Source organism: Mus musculus, chromosome 12 (assembly GCF_000001635.26).
Source record: "Mus musculus strain C57BL/6J chromosome 12, GRCm38.p6 C57BL/6J".
Classification (NCBI taxonomy): Eukaryota; Metazoa; Chordata; class Mammalia; order Rodentia; family Muridae; genus Mus; species Mus musculus.
Window position 1 is genome coordinate 63,609,608 of NC_000078.6, and position 5,688 is coordinate 63,615,295.

The 5,688-nt window shown below is 37.3% G+C and overlaps 1 non-coding gene across 1 annotated transcript; it reads left to right on the top strand.

The window, feature by feature from the left end:
* Window positions 1-264: 264 nt before the first annotated feature.
* On the top strand, window positions 265-367 carry Gm24921. The gene has a single exon (XR_003950393.1). It is a non-coding gene; the product is annotated as a U6 spliceosomal RNA (small nuclear RNA).
* Window positions 368-5,688: the final 5,321 nt, after the last annotated feature.

Consider the following 5,688-nt stretch of genomic DNA (forward strand, 5'->3'; position numbering starts at 1 on the left):
AATTCCTCTCAAATGCATATCTTCCTAATTGTTTTGATGTATGTAGATATTTCAATGAAATGGCACAATAGGAAAAGAGCTACATTTAATTATTTAATCTGCACAGAATTGCCAGTTCATAGTTAAGTGGAAAATCTTCATAACAATGCTGTGATATATAAGAGGCCGAGACAACATGAAGAAATCCAATTTTAAAAATCTTTTATCATTATATTCCCATTTGAATATAAGATATGGGAGCATTAAAAATTCTATTAATACTGCTTGCTTCAGCAGCACATATACTAAAATTGGAACGATAAAGAGAAGATTAGCATGGCCCCTGTACAAGGTTGACACACAAATTCATGGAGCATTCCATATTTTTAAATAAAGAGAGAATATTAAAAGCAGTAAGGGAAAAAGGTCAAGTAACATAAAGGCAAACCTATCAGAATTACACCAGATTTTTCACCAGAGACTATGAAAGCCAGAAGATCCTGGATAGATGTTATACAGACACTAAGAGAACACAAATGCCAGCCCAGGCTACTATACCCAGACAAATTTTCAATTACTGTAGATGGAGAAACCAAAGTATTCCACGACCAAACCAAATTCACACATTATCTTTCCACGAATCCAGCCCTTCAAAGGATAATAACAAGAAAAAAACAATACAAGGATGGAAACCATGTCGTAGAAAAAAGAAGAAAGTATCCTTAAACTAACCTAAAAGAAGACAGCCACAAGAACAGAATGCCAACTACAACAACAAAAATAATAGGAAGCAACAATTACTTTTCCTAAATATCTCTTAATATCAACGGACTCAACTCCCCAATAAAAAGACATAGACTAACAGACTGGCTACACAAACAGGACCCAACATTTGCTGCTTACAGGAAACCTATCTCAGGGAAAAAGACAGACACTACCTCAGAATGAAAGGCTGGAAAACAATTTTCCAAGCAAATGGTATGAAGAAACAAGCTGGGGTAGCCATTATAATAGCTAATAAAATCGACTTCCAACCCAAAGTAATCAAAAAAGATAAGGAGGGGCACTTCATACTCATCAAAGATAAAAATCTTCCAAAAGGATCTCTCAATTATAAAACTTTAGTAAAGCTCAAAGCACACATTGCACCTCACACAATAATAGTGGGAGACTTCAACACACCATGTTCACCAATGGACAGATCATGGAAAGAGAAACTAAACAGGGACACAGTGAAACTAACAGAAGTTATGAAACAAATGATCTAACAGATATCTACAGAACATATCATCCTAAAACAAAAGGATATACCTTCTTCTCAGCACCTCATGGTAACTTCTCAAAACTGACCATATAATTAGTCACAAAACAGGGCTCAACAGATACAAAAATATTGAAATTGTCCCATGCATCCTATCAGACCACCATGGACTAAGGCTGATCTTCAATAACAACATAAATAATGGAAAGCCAACATTCATGTGGAAAATGAACAAGACTCTTCTCAATGATACCTTGGTCAAGGAAGGAATAAAGAAAGAAATTAAAGACTTTTTAGAGTTTAATGAAAATGAAGCCACAACATACCCAAACTTATGGGACACAATGAAAGCATTTTTAAGAGGGAAACTCATAGCTCTGAGTGCCTCCAAAAAGAAACTAGAGAGAACACACATTAGCAGCTTGACAATACACCTAAAAGCTCTAGAAAAAAGGAAGAATATTCACCCAGGAGGAGTAGACGGCACTAAATAATCAAACTCAGGGGTGAAATCAACCATGTGGAAACAAGAAGAACTATTCAAAAAAATCAACCAAAGGAGGAGCAGGTTCTTTGAGAAAATCAACAAGATAGATAAACCCTTAGCCAGACTCACTAGAGGCACATAAGGAGGGGCACTTCATACTCATCAAAGGTAAAAATCCTCCAATAGGAACTCTCAATTAAGAAACTTTAGTAAAGCTCGAAGCACACATTGCACCTCACACAATAATAGTTGGAGACTTCAACACACCATGTTCACCAATGGGAAAGGCACAGGGAAAGCATCCTAATTAAGAAAAATCAAAAATGAAAAGGGAGACATAACAACAGATCCTGAAGAAATCCAAAACATCGTCAGATTCTTCTACAAAAAGCTATAATCAAGAAAACTGGAGAACCTGGATGAAATGGACAAGTTTCTAGACAGATACCAGGTACCAAAGTTAAATCAATATCAGTTTAATGATCTAAACAGTCCTATATCCCCTAAAGAAATAGAAGCAGTCATTAATACTCTCCCAACGAAAAAAAGCCCAGGACCAGATGGGTTTAGTGCAGAGTTCTATCAGACCTTCAAAGAAGATCTAATCCCAGTTCTTCACAAACTATTCCACAAAATAGAAGCAGAAGGTACTCTACCCAACTCATTCTATGAAGCCACAAATACTCTGATACCTAAACCACAAAAAGACCCAACAAAGATAGAGAACTTCAGACCAATTTCCCTTATGAATATCGATGCAAAAATCCTCAATAAAGTTCTCATTAACCGAATCCAAGAACACATCAAAACAATCATCCATCCTGATCAAGTAGGTTTCATCCCAGGGATGCAGTGATGGTTCAATATAGGGAAGTCCATCAATGTAATCCAGTATATAAACAAACTCAAAGACAAAAACCACATGATCATCTCGTTAGATACAGAGAAATCATTTGACAAAATCTAAAACCCATTCATGATAAAAGCCTTAGAAAGATCAGGAATTCAAGGCTCATACCTAAACATGATAAAAGCAATCTACAGCAAGCCAGTAGCCAATATCAAAGTAAATGGTGAGAAGCTGGGAGCATTCCCACTAAAATCAGGGACTAGACAAGGCTGCCTACTTTCTCCCTACCTATTCAACATTGTACTTGAAGTCCTTGCCAGAGAAATTCAACAACAAAAGGAGATCAAGGGGATACAAAATGGAAATGAAGAAGTCAAAATATTACTTTTTGCAGATGATATGATAGTATATATAAGTGACCCTAAAAATTCCACCAGAGAATTCCTAAACCTGATAAACAGCTTCAGTGAAGTAGCTGGATATAAAATTAACTCAAACAAGTCAATGGCCTTTCTCTACACAAAGGACAAACAGGTTGAGAAAGAAATTAGGGAAACAACACCCTTCTCAATAGCCACAAATAATATAAAATACCTTGGTGTGACTCTAACTAAGGAAGAGAAAACTCTGTATGATAAGACCTTCAAGTCTCTGAAGAAAGAAATTAAAGAAGATCTCAGAAGATGGAAAGATCTCCCATGCTCATGGATTGGCAGGATCAATATAGTAAAAATGGCTATCTTGCCAAAAGCAATCTACAGATTCAATGCAATCACCATGAAAATTCCAACTCAATTCTTCAACGAATTAGAAACAGCTATCTGCAAATTCATCTGGAATAACAAAACACCTAGGATAGCAAAAATTCTTTTCAAGGATAAAAGAACCTCTGGTGGAATCACAATGCCTGACCTAAAGCTGTACTACAGAGCAATTGTGATAAAAAGGGCATGGTACTGGAATAGCGACAGACAAGTAGACCAATGGAATAGAATTGAAGACCCAGAAATGAACCCACACACCTATGGTCACTTGATCTTTGACAAGGGAGCAAAAACCATCCAGTGGAAAAGAGACAGGATTTTCAACAAATGGTGCTGGCACAAGTGGTGGTTATCATGTAGAAGAATTCAAATTGATCCATTCCTATCTAATTGTACTAATGTCAAATCTAAGTGGATTAAGGAACTCCTCTCAAAATCAGAGACACTGAAACTCATAGAGGAGAAAGCAGGGAAAAGCCTAGAAGATATGGGTACAGGAGAAAAATTCCTGAATAGAACAGCAATGGCTTGTGCTGTAAGATCTAGAATCGACAAAAAGACCTCATAAAATTGCAAAGCTTCTGTAAGGTCAAAGACACCATCAATAAGACAAAAAGGCCACCAACAGATTGGGAAAAAATCTTTTCCTATCCTAAATCAGATAGGGGACTAATATTCAATATATATAAAGAACTCAAGAAGGTAGACTCCAGGTGAAACAAATAACCCCAATTAAAAATGGGGCTCAGAACTAAACAAAGAATTTTCACTTGAGGAATACCGAATGGCTGAGAAGCACCTAACAAAATGTTCAACATCCTTAATCATCAGGGAAATGCAAATCAAAACAACCTTGAGATTCCATCTCACACCAGTCAGAATGGCTAAGATCAAAAATTCAGGTGACAACAGATGCTGGCAAGGATGTGGAGAAAGAGGAACACTCATCCATTGTTGGTGGGATTGCAAGCTTGTACAACCACTCTGGAAATCAGTCTGGGGGTTCTTCAGAAAATTGGACATATTACTACCGGAGGATCCTGCAATACCTCTCCTGGGCATATATCCAGAAGATGTTCCAACAGGTAAGAAGGACACATGCTTCACTATGTTCATAGCAGCCTTATTTATAATAGCCAAAAGCTGGAAAGTACCCAGATGCCCCTCAACAGAGGAATGGATAGAGAAAATGTGGTACATTTACCCAATGGAGTACTATTCAGCTATTAAAAAGAATGAATTTATGAAATTCCTAAGCAAATGGATGGACCTGGAGGGCATCATCCTGAGTGAGGTAACCCAATCACAAAAGAACTTATACAATATGTACTCACTGATAAGTGGATATTAGCCCAGAAACTTAGAATACCCAAGATATAAGATACAATTTGCTAAAGGCATGAAACTCAAGACGAAAGAAGACGAAAGTGTGGACACTTTGCCCCTTCTTAGAACTGTGAAGAAAACACCCATGGAAGGAATTACAGAAACACAGTTTGGAGCTGAGAAGAAAGGATGGACCATCTAGGGACTGCCATATCCGGGGATCCATCCTATAATCAACTTCCAAACGCTGACACCATTGCATAAACTAGCGTGATTTTGCTGAAAGGACCCAGATATAGTTGTCGCTTGTGAGACTATACCTGGGCCTAGCAAACACAGAAGTGGATGCTCACAGTCAGCTATTAGATGAATCACAGGGCCCCCAATGGAGGAGCTAGAGAAAGTACCCAAGGAGCTAAAAGGATCTGCAAACCATATAGGTGGAAAAACAATATGAATTACCCAGTCCCCCCCAGTGGTTGTGTCTCTAGTTTCATATGTATCAGAAGATGGCCTAGTTGGCCATCAGTGGAAAGAGAGGCCCATTGGTCGTGCAAACATTTTCTGCCTCAGTACAGGGGAACACCAGGGCCAGGAAGTGGGAGTAGGTGGTTGAGGAGTTGGTGGGGGAGCGGGTGGGAGACTTTTGGGATTGCATTGGAAATGTAAATGAAATAAACACCTAATAAAAAAACAAAATTAAAAACAATTCTATTAGTATACAATGTAAGGTGCATATAAGCAGTATGATTCTATTATTTATGAACGTCTTTGTGAGTATCTTTATGCATTTCATTTTTATAAGCATGATGAATATTACAAGTCATTGCTATTATCATATTTATAGCTGGTGTCAGGACATAAGACTTTATGTATGTTAAGCAAATGCTCTAAGACTGAGTTGCTTCTCTAACATTATCTGAGATTCAAAATTTATCTACATCTTATTGAACTCTAAGGAATTTATTATTAGAAGTGGAATTAATTTTTCCATGTATCTATGTATTTTCCATTTGAATTC